This window comes from Pan troglodytes, chromosome 10 (assembly GCF_028858775.2).
Source record: "Pan troglodytes isolate AG18354 chromosome 10, NHGRI_mPanTro3-v2.0_pri, whole genome shotgun sequence".
NCBI classification, from domain to species: domain Eukaryota; kingdom Metazoa; phylum Chordata; class Mammalia; order Primates; family Hominidae; genus Pan; species Pan troglodytes.
In genome coordinates, this window is record NC_072408.2 from 90265294 (window position 1) to 90280130 (window position 14837).

Genomic DNA, 14837 nt, shown 5'->3' on the forward strand with positions numbered 1-14837 from the left:
GAAATGGTTTTTAATGATTTTTCTGCAAACCAAACAATTTTTACATCTTCCTTTGGTGTGACACAAATTTATTTTATCCTCCCCGGGTTAATTGATTTTTGTTTTAAAATGTGTTAAATACCTTTTTGGTAGAAAGGGACTAAGACTTTCTGTTTTGGCTTTAAAATTCATTACTGACTATTTTTCAGTAATTTATGTCAGAAGCCTAGCATAGCTAGGTGGGGGTTCTATAATTCTAAAAGGAAAACATAATTTGTTTTTGCTTTCTTATATATCTTCTATTTGTATTACGTTGTGACTTTAAAAAATATTTAGCTGTCTTATATTGATATGTTTTCAAATGTGTGTAAGGAATATTGTTTATCTGAATACATAAAGAGAAAAGTTATAAAATTTTACATGGAATTTAGAATTCAAGTCATCTGTGTTAGCTTTCTATGCTTTGTAACAAATTATCGCAAACTTGGTGGCTTAAAACACTTATTATCCCTCAGTTTCTGTGGGTCAGAAGTCCAGGCATGACTTAGCTGGTTCTCATCTGGAGGCTCTACGTAGAAAGAATCTGCTTCCAACCTTTCTCTGGTTGTTGGTAAAACTCATTTCCTTGGGATTATAGGATTTATGTCAGCTTGCTTTTTCAAAATCCTTGGAAGGGGAGGGGAGACAGAGAAAAAGATTACACTAGAGTGAGTAGATTGCATTATATACAAGTTATATAAAACATGGAAGTTACATTCTATTACCTTTCCTATATAATGTAAAATAATTACCAGATTGACATCCCATCATATTTGCCATATCCTATTGGTTGGAAGCAAGTCATAGGTTCCACCTACCCTTAAGGGAAGGAAATTTTACAAGGGAATGAATACCAGGAGGTGGAATCACAGGGGCTACCTTAAAGTCTATTCACTGTGCTATATCAATTATGTAGACTATATTAAGAAAAACAAAAACACTTTGGCTTGATGCGTTTTTTTCTTCATTTCCTATTGATTCATTTCCTATTTCCTTCCTATTGAAGGAAATGAAGAAAAAATGCATCTCTTTCTATTGAAGAAATGAAAAAGAATCAAGAAAAAATGTCCTATGAAGACATACTTTTCTTCATTTTCTATTTCAATTTGCATCATAGAGTAACATTGTATAATATACACCATCGATTTATAAGCCGAGAAAGAAATTTGAAATGATTTTAGATCATGTTCCATCTTCTATTAAAGATTGATATCACTTTGAGGCTATGAAGAAAAGGTACTTCCATACTTTGCTGCCTCTATTTTTTTAACATAGATTTTTATTAATGTAAATGCAGTACATGTTAATGGTAAAGTATTCAAATAATATAGATGGGTATTAAGTAAAAAATATGTCATTAAATGAGAAATAATGAAAGTAATCTTTATTCATTATTTAGTCAATTTTCTATACATATACAAGTCTACATATATGTCTGGACATTGTATGTGTATGAACATATTTTATTCTTTAAATGACACTATAATAAACTTTCGTTTCTACAACTTTATTATAGCCTGGATGTCTGTCTATAGTACTGTAGCTCTACCTCATTCTTTCTAATGGCTGTTTTTCCTTTTAACTATGTGTCATAATTGTTATTAAAATTCTCTACAGAGATGACATTTTCCATTTGTATTCTAAAATACCATTTAAAATGTCATAAAATCCAATCAAAACCAGCTTAAATAGAAAAGAAAATTTATTTATTTGCCATCACAGCCCCCCAAAAAATCAGTTTAACTAACTTTGAGTATGTTTGGCTCCATGGCCTCAATTAATGTCATCTGTAAGCGGTTTCTCTCCATCTTTCGTCTTGACTGATCTTTGGACTCAATTCTCTCATTAGGCTGATTCTCCTTTCAAGATGGCCGAATGACTGCCAGAATGGCTGCCAGTAGCTCCAGACTTAGTCTAGTCCCAGGGAACCAGCAGAAAAATAGGCTCCTCTCTTCTGTTTCTTTAAGCAAAAGTGATAACCTTAATTCCACTTGGGTCTGATTGGGTTCATAAACCTTTCTTTTAATCAATTGCTCAAGTTAGGGGAGGTGATATTCTGAGTTTTCAAGTTTGGGTCATGTCTTAGTCCATTCTGGAAGCTATTATAAAATGTGTGGCTTATTTCGGTTTTAAACATCAGAAATTTATTTCTCACAGTTCTAGAGGCTGGAAAGTCCAAGATCAAGGTGCTGGCAGACTTGGTTTCTAGTGAGGGCTGCTTTCTGGTTAATGGATGGTAGCTTCTAGCTGTGTCCTTACTTGGCAGCAAGGACAAGGGAGCTCACTGGGTCCTCTTTTGTAAGGGCACTAATCCCATTCATGAGGACTTCACCCTTATAACCTGATCCCCTCCCGAAGCCCCCACCTTTGAACACTGTCACCTTAGGGGTTAGGATTTCAACATACAGAATTTGGGGTTTCCATATATTTTGGGATATAAACATTCAGATAGCGAGTCACATGCAATGCTTGAAGCATGGGAATCAGCCCCACTAAAAGAACATGAACTAGGAGTGGAAGATGGGTAAATGGATATTGGATAGGTGCACACACACAAAAGCATACTATTTTATCATGATATATCCTTATAAACTTGTGTACTTTATGTGATAGTTAAGTTATTAGAAGTATAAATGCTAGATTAACATATATATAGGTAGTCTAAATTTTCCTGTGTATTTTCATATTTTCTATATTGATGTGCAATGGGTACCTCAGTTTTCTGCTGAGATTGTACACTTGATGTCCATTCCAGATCTCATTTACTAATCATTGCCAATTAAGTAGGTAAAAAAATAGAATCCCATTGTTTCATTAGACATTCCTGTAATGACTGTAAACATGTTTACTTTTCTTATTCTATTTATATTTTTCATGGGTATTTTTATTCCTTTATTGTGAACTCCCTGCTTATGATTTTCTAATTGTACCAAAGCAAACAACATACTGAAGTGTTAAATATATGAAATATTTCTTTAACTTGCAGATACCTTTTTCATGCATGAGTGAGACTTATGATGTCGTAGCCATATGAGGCAGAGAGACTATGAAGAAAGATGCAAATTATGTCTAATGCCACTTTTTAAAAAATAAAACAAGACATCTAGCTCCTACTAGTATATTGCTTTATCAAATAAGTAAAACTAAAGATTAGAGTAGAGTGATATGGTGTTACATTCTGAGCAGACCTGATGAGTCACTGAGAGGCTTTACTGAGAGGTTTTTTAGGGCTTGGTATGGGGTGACTGCAGCCAATGTTTTCAGGCTGCCCAGAGGAAGAAGGGTCATCCAGTAGACATAAAGCTAAGGGGTTAGTCCTTTTGAAGAGCAGGAACCCTAAGACTTATTTTGGGAGAGGAGATGGTCAAAAGACCAACTTCAAAGTAAATATAGAAGAAAACAAAGAGTAAAAAGCTCTGTGATCTAAAGCCTAAAACATTGTTTTGCAGACTGCAAGTATGCAGAGGTCGAGAGAGAATGTTGCAATATCAACAGCAACAACAGTAACATAAAACTTTTGTCTGATGAGTTTTGCAGGCACACTATAATATTGCTGACTCTGAAAGATCAGATGTGGTCTGAAAGCCTACAATGAAAGCCCCTAATGCTATGGAAAAGTGTCAGAAGGCCAATATTAAGAGATGAATTTTTTTGAAGTTGGAAGTAGAAAATAAAAAATTACATACAAATGAATTTAGAAATTTGTGGCTTAAATGTTTTATTTTTAGTAAGAGTGAATTGAGAATTAAAAATGCATTGTTACATAATAAATTCCTTACGAATGCATCTATATTTATCAGTGAATGGTTAAAACCCATGGTTAAGGTAACGAATTACATTTTTTGTCCACAGTCAAAGGGAAAAATCCAGTTAGACGTGTCTTTAAGTAGGAGCTCTTAAATCCATTCAAACATGATTTGTTTCATAATTATTTATTGTATATCTACCATGGTCTGGCCATTGTGTTTGTCAATGTTTTCAATGACATTTAAAAAAATCACACAAATATACCCTCTTTAGTAATGTTCTTAGTCATCTAGGAGACAAACTATAAACAAAAACAAAAGCAAATTTATAAATGAGTAATAATAAATTGAGAAGTCTTATGAAGAAAATTATAACACTTATTGAACATTGACAAAATGGTGACAGAGTCAGTTCTATGTGTTTACTCATTTTAATTTTTAATCTTAATAATTTATGAGGTAGGTGTTATTGTTACTGGCACTTTCAGAATGAGGAACCAGAAAGCACAATTAGGTCAAATGAGTTTTCCAGTATCATACAGTAGGAGGAGCCAAAACTAAAGCTGGGATGTGAGCCTGGGTAGGGTCTGTGCTCTTAAGTCTTATGCTTTATTGAACAGACAACCATGGTAGAGAGAGAACAGACAGTATGGACATGGTTAGAGAAGGTTTTGCTGAGGAGGTGTTTCAGTTGACAGTGGAAGGATGTGATAGAGCTAGCCATGTTCAGAACCTAGAGACCAGAATTGCAGGTAGAGGGAAAATATGTATTACATCTCTAAGTTGGTAGGAAACCTGGCAACTTCTAGGAGATAGAATGATACTAATAGTAATTAAGAGCATATAGAATGTTTAGATGCAGCCAAGAGTCAGTCACACTTTTAAATAATTTGTAGGTTAACATTAGGGGATTTGATTTGAAGTGCAATGGGGAGATATAAAGCATTTTACAAAGGGGCCTGAACTGATCTGATTCATGATTAATTGGCTGCGGTATAACACTACATTGAAGACCACAGTAAAATACAGGCGGATAACAGCAAGAAGACTATTTTAGTAGACTTGGAAAGGGTTTTAACAAAGGTGGTTAGAGAGAAGATAAAAGTAAACATATTCAAGATATATTTTTGAGGCAGAAATCATAGGATATGCTCACAGATTGAATGTGGGTGGTGAGGAAAAGTCTAGGATTACTTCTAGTGTTCTACTATTATTACCTATGTGGTATCACTTTAAGCAATTTGCGTCTGTGGTGGTACCACATAAGTGTAGAAAAGACTAGGATAGAACAGTTTGCAGAAAGCTGGGAGAACAGTTTGCGGAATTCAGTTTGGAATTTATCTCATTTAATATGCCTGTGGACATTCAGTTAAATATATAGGAAATTGGATGTGAAGGACTGGAATCCAAGGAGAAATACAAGCAGGAGATAGTTTTGGAGTTGTCAGCATAGAGATAATTAAAGCTATTAAAGGTAATGAAAGTGTAATATCCAGGTAAACTGTTCAATTTTAAACAGAGAGAAACTCAGCAATGGGAGATGATAGAGGAGGAATAACCAGTAAAGGTGAAACAGAAAAAATTGAAAATGTATCATGCAAGAGACTATAAGAAGTAAGGATTGGTCATTAGTGTCAAAGGGCTTTGAGACATTACATAAACTGAGAACACAATAATCTATTAATAGGTATATTCTTATAATCCAAGCAGCAGCTATTTTATGTTGACCCTATGAGGCCATTAATTACAAAGCAGTAGGCAGAAAACTGGGAAATACCTCTGAGGTCACATTCTTTTATTTGTTCAATAGCCAGTTGGTTATTATCTGGTATTTCATTTCTTTCTATTTATCTCAAAAATATGAACAAACAAAACCTATGAACCATTTGTGTTTAATGTAAGTGAAGCCTGTCAAAATATCTATCATTGAATAATCAGCCTAAGAAGAAAGAGCAAATATTTAGAACCCTTTGGAGAAATGGCCAAGGAATTGGCTTAGATACTTAGGATTCACATTCAAGAATGATACTGATGGAATCAAACAAAAAGGGGCCAGTACTTTCTGAGCTAATTGTTTAGAACTAGATTTTTGCTCCAGCTGCAATAAATTGGAAGATGGATGATGTGAGCATTTGTAATTTGTAATTTAAAACTTCGCGAACCATGAAACTTTCTGGAGACTTTGGTCAGTCAGTTGATTTACTAGAAAGGATGAGACCACCAAAATTCATAAACTGTCTATTTTCCCACCACATGGCAATGAAATAGAGGAGAAAAACATGCAAATTGCTCATTTATGGTTTTTTTATTTTGCTTTCCTAAATTGCTTCCAAGCTCACTGAGTCGAATTTCTATAACATCTTTAATTATGATGAAGTCTTGGCTTAAAAAAAGAAAAGTTGTTTAGTTAGAACTTCATAATTGGCAATGAAACATTTAACCAAAGTGCCAGCTTTCAAATTTGTTAAATTTTGTTTTTTTATTTGAACTATGAGAACAGCATCATGGTGATCTGCAGAATTTGATATTGGGAACTTAAAATGTTAGGATGGAGATTTGTAAAGTAATTCCAATCAAAACCAACCTCATTATGAATTACCTTTAAAATTGCAAAACAGATAAGATTCTGAATGTGTTTGGATAATACAACAAATTCTAAAATATGAAAAAAAGTGGATGATACAGGTTTTTCTCTTTTGTGATTTGTGAAGCAAGAATCAGCCACTAAATTAGGAACTGGAAAGTCCTTAAAAGTATCTATGGGAATTCTTTTGCATAACTGAATTGACTAGCATATGCAGCCCTAAAGCAGTATTTTAAAAACTGATTTTTTTTGATCATAGAATTCTCAAAAATAACGATGTTAACAATCCATACAATGTTCTCACAACTAACATTTGATATAACTGATTTTTATTTAAATAAATATCACACATTTAAAAAGAAGAACTTAATTTCTGAAAAGAAATCATTCAGGTGAGAAGTTTTAATGTTTCAACCGGGACTGTAGTAAAATTAAACAGATAATTGCTTCAATTTTTTTTTTCACTTTACCCTCAAAAGATTTACCAAAATTTAGTTTCAAATGCTCCAGGTAAAAAAATTACACGTTAATCTTTTCTTGTCAATCATTTAAGATTAAAAGTGCTATAAATTCTTTATAATTCTGCTTCCTATTTAAGCAGAATGCTTTTCTTCAATCTGAGATCCCATTATGCTGTTTTCTAAAATATTAATTCTACTTCTGAGGAGAATCACATTAATGTCCTAATGATTAAGTTTTTGCTTCAAAAGATTAAAGGCACAATTCAAGGTTCAAAGTAACTTGTGACATTTTTCCATTGCCCTCTCTGTCCTTTCTCCTTGCTTGTCTCTCTTTCATTCTCCTCCTTTCTTTTGTTTTTAAACAGTTAACACAATCCATTACAAACATCAGAAGTGGTTTACGAGGAAAGCGTTTCTAATTACATATTGATTAATAAATGCAGATTAGTTTTCTCTAAAAAGAAATGAAGTCTTAAGACACATAGTAATTGCCTTTGGGGACTGACAGGATTGGCGTGTTTGCTCTTGTTTAAAAAAAACAAAGGAGTTTTCTTTCTCTAAGAAATACTCTTTCGGTCCTTGCATTTCTTAAGCACGTTTCTTCTGCAAGTGCTCTCATAGGTTGCCGACATAGGAGGCTCATCACAGAAGGTGTTATCTTGGATCTTGTATTGACTAAAGTATAAAATTCTAGGCAGATCATCTTATGTTAGCTATAAAAGCTTTGTGGTTCAAAGCCTGAGAAGTGGCTAGGAAATAATTTGATTGTAAAGGTAATCTCAAAGTAAATAGTAGTATTTCTTCAAGCTTATCCCTAATAAGGGTTTATAATCTTAGTTTCTTAAATTCAGGTTTTATTTTTTGGAAAATTGTGCATGTTCAACACTTATCCTAAGAATCAGTGCTTATTTTCTTCCACATTTTCTCTGTCATATAAAGGTTTACTTTGATTCTGAGTTTGTAGGTGAGTGATACATCTTCAAAGATATGTTTAACTCCTTCATTTCATACTGAATCTTTACAGTAATTTTTGATTTGTACTTATGCTATCTGAAGAGTATGTTGGTTTTTACCCGAACCCGTTTAATAGTCTTTTAATAAATTCGGCCTCTTACATAATATAAAACTGTCTTGTCATTTAGTTGGATTTTAGAATTATAAAGATTAAAGGATAACAGATCTTGTATATACACCGTATATACAACATACTGTATTATGACTTATAACAAAGATACCATAATTTCATTTTATGGTAAATTTATTGCTCTTGATGCCATTTTATGTTATTCTCTTATGGGGAAAAAACAGAAAATGACTCCTAGTTGTTTGCAATTCAAAATCAATAATTAAGAATTATTTCAAGCATGTCTGATCTTAAAGTCATGAATGTTGAGCATTGCAGATTATTTTATCCTGGATATAAAAGGCTTCTGGAAAATTATGGATTTTTATGGTTTTAAATTAATGTTTCTTTCAATCTTAAATGATTGATGCCAAAGTATAATTTCATAACAAAAATAATTATAAAGGAAGTAAACATATTTATTCTCAGAGGTTCATTAATTTGCATAAATATATACCTATATTTTGGTGAAATGCAATCATACATTAAATACTCTATTAATGCTGACCCTCTTAATAGATTCTGATGTGACTATTTTAATTTTTTTATAATACATATGTATAAAATTATATCTTTCTAAAATAGGCATTACTTTTAACTAACTTGGATAAAAGACAAAATGAATGAAAAAATGTCCTACACATATGATAGTACAGATACTAAAACAAACTTCTTATTCATTTCATTAATCAAATGAAAGAAATCTTAGCCAATGAAAATAAAAACATCCCAAACACAGAAAAGATTCAAGAATTTAAAGAAATTACTACATGCAAATCTATTGGAATGAATTTTGTAGCCTGAAAGAGGTTTGACGGTTTCTCCTCAAAGTACAAAATACCAAGTTTGCCCAAGAAGACATAGAAGACTTCAGTAAATAATTTAACCTAGGTAATAATGGAAGGATAATTCAAGATCAACCATTAACAAATGATTAGGTTAACTGCTGAGTTTTATCTAATATTAAAAGTCAGAGAAATTCATACATGTATGAACACACCTATGTTTATTTTGAATGTTCATGTTGTACATATGGTTATTCCAACAAGAGAAAAATATAGAAGGATTCATGCCAGCAGAGTCCTTGGAGAAGATTATGTGACAGGAGAAGAAACTATAAATAATACACAAAAGTCAAGATAATTTTGGAGGGTGATTTTTAAAAAGTGCAAAGGGGAAAGGCAGTGTGACATTTAAAAGTAATGTGGGTTATACTGGCATGTGTTTAAGATCATAAGTTTCTATAGGACATGTGAACAAATAAAAAATAAAAGGAAAGAAGGAAGGCAAGAAGGGGAAAAGAAACAAGAAAATGAAAACATGACTACATCAATACTTCTTTTTCCGGAATGAGGCCCACATAAGGTTTTCTCTTTAATAGTGGCAGAAGATAATAAATAAAGGTCTTTTTTTTTTTTTTTTGGTCAAGTGATCTCTAGATGTAAAAAGTCTGAGATTCACTTATATATACTCGAACTATTCACCTTTCTCTTTGGAGTGGGGGACCCTCACCTATACAAAAATGTAGTGGAGGTAGTCTGAGTCCTCTCCCTTTTTGAACATTCCAGGATTTTCATTCCTGTGTCATGCTTTGTCATGGAGTGGGCAGAAGGGAGGAGAACATATGATTGGCACAAGTCGCTGCTACTCTTATCCTTGTAGCTCTTGTTATACAGCTCTTTATCTTGTCATGGTTTTAATTGTTTTAACATTTTGATCTCTACATATCTTCACTGATAATCATGGACAATATGAGAAACTACAACTAAAACATGTCTTAAATCAGCCATCAATATTTCATAAATTTTAGCATACCTTTAAAATGCGCGTATTATGATAATAACTTTTGAAAGACAAAGCCACTTGTAAGTAAAGATAATGAAATTTATTCCTGAAAGAAAAAGATATTGCCAACACTTGGAAATGTCTGGGAAAGAAAAAGCTCTAAATGGCCTAAAAATAGTGAATTACATGAAAATCTTATACATTTTGATTTAAACATGCAAAAAAATACTCATTTTACAAACTACATTGAAGGAATAAGCATAAGAAAACTGAATTAAGAAAGGATCTTACAATTTGTAAAAATTGAATATCATTAAAAGATTTATATGACATAAGTGGTGTTTGATTCTGTCTCCTGGAACAGTGTTATAACATAATTTAGACACAACTTTCCCAAGCATTATATATATATATATATAAAATTTTTTTTCTTCACAACTGATCATTCAATTGAGAAGTTAAGTCTAATAGACACCTGATTATAGTCAGTTTTGGCCAACCTACTAAATCTTTTCTCAATAGTAGTAGTACTTTCATTTCTCCATTTATGTTTAGTTTAATAAAATTTTATATCTTAATAATATAGTTTTATATCCTAATACTAACTAATCCTTGGAGGACATTATGCTAAATGAAATAAGCCAGGCATTGAAAGACAGATACTGCACAATCTCACTTACATGTGGAATCTAAAAAAGTCAAAGAAGCAGAATTGAATGGTGGTTACCAGAGGGAGGGGGTCAGTGGTGGCGATTGGGGAGATGTTGCTCAAGAGATTAAAAAACTTCAGTTAGACAGGAGGAATAAATTAAGAGATCTATTGTACAACATGGTGAATATAGTTAATAAGCTTGATTTAGTCATTCCACGATGTGTACATATTTCAAAACATGCTATATACCATAAACCTATACAATTCTTGTGAATCAAATAGTAATTATTATAAAATAGTTAATTCTTTATGAATGCTTATGTGTAAGGCATGGTTCTAAGAAGTTGATCTATATTAATTTATTTAATTTTTACATTAACTGTATGAGTTATTGTACATTTTACAGATAAGGAAACTGAAGCACAGAGAAAGTAACTTAGTAAAGCACAGAACTGGAATTAATATCCAGCCACAAACTGCACCTTCTTAGTCATATACTGTTTCACATTGAAGTAATGCCAAAATTCCACAAATTATTTAAAGACTTATACTCCTTGATTAGCAGAAAGAATCATCATTTACTAGCTTAGGATATTTATTATATAACTCATCAGAGTCTGAATAATGCATTTTTCAATGTATTTAAGGTATTATAATACATAATGTTAAAAAACAGGTGTCCAACAGTAATATGACTCAAATGCACAAAACAATCAAAACTGCTCATAGACAATACTCTAGGACTTTGTTCCAAAGACAACAATTTCCCCAAGTTTTCAAGCCACTAATTAAGTTTAGATATTTATTCACTAAAAATTGAATTTAGCCTTTTTAACAAGGTCATTTAAGTAGGGTTGCTGAATACAATAAAAATCTTACACATTTCAACTAGATTTTTATTCCTCATAAGGCTTTAAATATCCCTCAGTCTGTCTACTCTCAGCAACAGACATTTCACAGATGAGTTCCAGTATATCACAGGAAACCATGAATTATTGTCATTTTGGATTCATAGAGCACATTTTCTCAGAGAAAGTGTGAGTGAGTGACGCATATGACATAATGCAGCGAGTCAGTGCCAGACAGGAAAAAAAGAAATGTATTTTGAAAAAGTGTTAGTTTATAAGGCAGGGAGAAAAATATTAATCCAACAGCAGAATTCCTGTTAAGGACTGATGTTATTAAAAAAAAATACTTTGAAGTACTCTTTAGGAACTCAAAGGAAAAGGCTTCTGTGACACGGCAGCTATGGGGGTCATTGAAACAAAGGTTTCTAAGATGCACTGTATTTTGCATGCGTAGAATTTAGAGTTTCTTGTGGCAATCCTGTGAGAGGGGCTAAGGTGATACTGAGAAAATGAAGGAGTCAGACTGCAGTGTTGAAGGCTGAAAGGACAGAATGAGTATTCCCTTCCCTAAGGTTGGAATGACCAAGGTCATTTGGAGCAGGGATGACCATTAAGTTTGAAGTATTAGTGCAATTACTTTTGCACCAACCTAATATTAATAACTTCAGTATAACCCCTATTTCTTTCCTGCAAAAAACCAGTCTATTACAGTGAGATGCAACTGTTGGGGGAAGAAAGGCTGGGAGTGCAATTAAAGAAAATTAAGGAAATAGGTTCTTCATTAGGAAATAAAGGAGTCAGAGGATAGATATAAGTGAGACTAAAATTTAGCAAAAACAGTAAATTAGGGCAAATTTACTTGAAGAAAAGTGCTAATGATTCTCAGGAAGGATTTGAGGTTTTTCTGTTACAGATGGGAGTTGGGTAACTTTTTATGGAAGAGTGTGTGTTCTATTTATACCTGAAGGGAAAGAGTGATTTTAAAAGACTGGTGGACTTGGGAACACCTGGGTGGAATTATTCATTTATAACTTTCTCTTCTAACTACAATTTTATATTTGATAAAAAATATTGTAACAAAACAGACCAACTGGGTGAAGTTCACTTTGAACTAGATGTTTTTAAGCTTTAGAGCGTTAAAATCAGATTATTATTTTTAATTAACTATATTGACAATTAGAATTTAAAAGTGTTAGGCAAGTGATCTGGTCTTGATCTCCCTCTCTGAACTCACATAGTATCTTTCTCAGTTTTGGTTACTTTTTTTCCCAAGCTGGTTCTCATCCCCAGGGCCTTTTCTTTGACTGTGCCATCTACCTGGAAGGCTCCAACCCTACGTCCTTGAGAAACCTGCCCTGATAACACAATCTAAACTAGAACTACCTCTTGCCCGCTCAGACATCTGGGTGCTCTCCATCACATGACTTTGTTTGATCAACATCTGAAATTACCTTAATCTTTCATGTGTTAACTCATTGCTTATCTCCCACTATTACTATGTAGGCTCATTCACAGCACGTGCTGATTATCATTGTTATCTCTAGCACCTGAAGTTGTAAAGCAGCTGTAAAGACGTAAAGTAAATATTTGTGAAATGAGTAAGTAAATCAGTGGATATATATTAAGAAAAGAATTATAATTTTAAAAACATTTATTTTGCTATAGTTTGGATATTTGATCTTCTAAACCACATATTGAAAGCTCTTTTCTTTTTTTTTTCCTTTCTTTCTTTTTGAGACAGGGTCTTGCTTTGTTCCCCAGGCTGGAGTGCAGTGGTGCACAATCATGGCTTACTGCAACCTCCCAGGCTCGAGTGATCCTCCCACTTCAGCCGCCTCAGTGGCTGGGACTACAGGTGTGTTCCACCTCGCCTGGCTAGTTTTAAAATCTTTTTGTAGAGTCAATTTCTCACTATGTTGCTCAGGCTGGTCTCGAACTCCTGGGCTCAAGTGATCTTCCCCCTTTGGCCTACCAAAGTGCTGAGCCACTTCAAAGGCCCTCATGTTGAAATACGATTCCCAATGTTGGAGGTAGGGGCTTATGCAAAGTGTTTGGATCCCGGCGGTAGTTTTCTCATGAATGTTTTGGTGCCGTCCTCACCTCAGTGAGTGAGTTCTCTATTAGTTCTTATAACATGGATGAAATTGGAAACCATCATTCTCAGTAAACTATCGCAAGAACAAAAAACCAAACACCGCATATTCTCACTCATAGGTGGGAATTGAACAATGAGATCACATGGACACAGGAAGGGGAATATCACACTCTGGGGACTGTGGTGGGGAGGGGGGAGGGGGGAGGGATAGCATTGGGAGATATACCTAATGCTAGATGACGAGTTAGTGGGTGCAGCGCACCAGCATGGCACATGTATACATATGTAACTAACCTGCACAATGTGCACATGTACCCTAAAACTTAAAGTATAATTAAAAAAAAAAAAAAGAATCCCCCTGAGAGCCGGTTGTTAAAAATAACCTGGCACCTTCCCCCTGTCTTACTTCTTTTCTCACCATATGATCTGTACATGACTGATTCTCTTTGCCTTCCACCATGTAGAAGATTCCTGAGACCCTCATCAGAAGCAGATGTTGTTGCCATGTTTCTTTTACAGCCTGGAGAACTATAAGCGAAATAAATCTCTTTTCTCCATAAACTACCCAGCCTCAGGTATTCCTTTATAGCAACACATACAAAGACATGTATGACACATAATTTAAAGATAAACTCAAATTATATGCTTACATAATCTAAATATCATTACAGTCAGGTTGTTAGCATTACTTCAAAAGTACTCAAAGTTATTCAAAAGTCAATGGCAGTTAAGTTATATATGTTTGTCATAATCTTTAAAGAAGTCCAGAGTAGTAACATTTAATGTCTGCCTATGTCTGTGGTAGGCAGAATCACCCCGCTCACTCCCCACCCCACAAAATGTCCACACTCTCATCACTGAAACCCATGTATATAGGTTACATTTTAGATCAAAGAGACTTTGAAGATGTAATTAAGATTATGGATCTTAAAATAGGAAAATTATCCTGACTTACCTGGGTGATCCCAACCTAATCACGTAAGTCTTAAAGGCAGATCATTTTCTCAGGCTGGAGTCACATGTGGTAGAATAAAAGGCAGGAAAGATGTTATAGAAGGGGAAGTCCAAGAGATTCTGAGCATGAGAAAGAGTTGATGCACCTATGCTGGTTCTGAGACATAGGGGGCCAACAGAAGGACCAGGGAGTTGCCTTTAATAGCTAAGACAGCCCATAGCTGACAGCTAGCAAGGAAACAGACCTTCTCATAGAAGCACGAGGAACTGACTTCTGCCAAGCACATATTCTAATAATCAGCCACTAGAAAAGAACAAAGCCCTGTCAACATCTTGATTTGGTTCTTGCGAGACCTGGATCAGGGGAACCAACTAAGCTACACTGTGCCTAGACTTAAAACTGATGAAAACTGGGAGGAAATAAATAGATGTTGTTTAAGCTGCTAAATTTGTGATAACTTGTAATGGCAGTAGAAAACTAATGTGTAATAACAATCATAAGAAAAGTAACATGAAATTGTCAGTGTGTTACAAACTTTGCTAAGGACTTTGAGTATCTTGTTTAACTTTT

The 14837-nt window shown here is 33.8% G+C and overlaps 1 long non-coding RNA gene across 1 annotated transcript; it reads right to left on the reverse strand.

The window, feature by feature from the left end:
- Nucleotides 1-463: 463 nt before the first annotated feature.
- On the reverse strand, nucleotides 464-14540 carry LOC129136588 (uncharacterized). Its single transcript, XR_008538413.1, has 2 exons — nucleotides 14268-14540; nucleotides 464-645 (listed from the first exon to the last, which is right to left on the reverse strand). It is a non-coding gene; the product is annotated as an uncharacterized LOC129136588 (long non-coding RNA).
- Nucleotides 14541-14837: the final 297 nt, after the last annotated feature.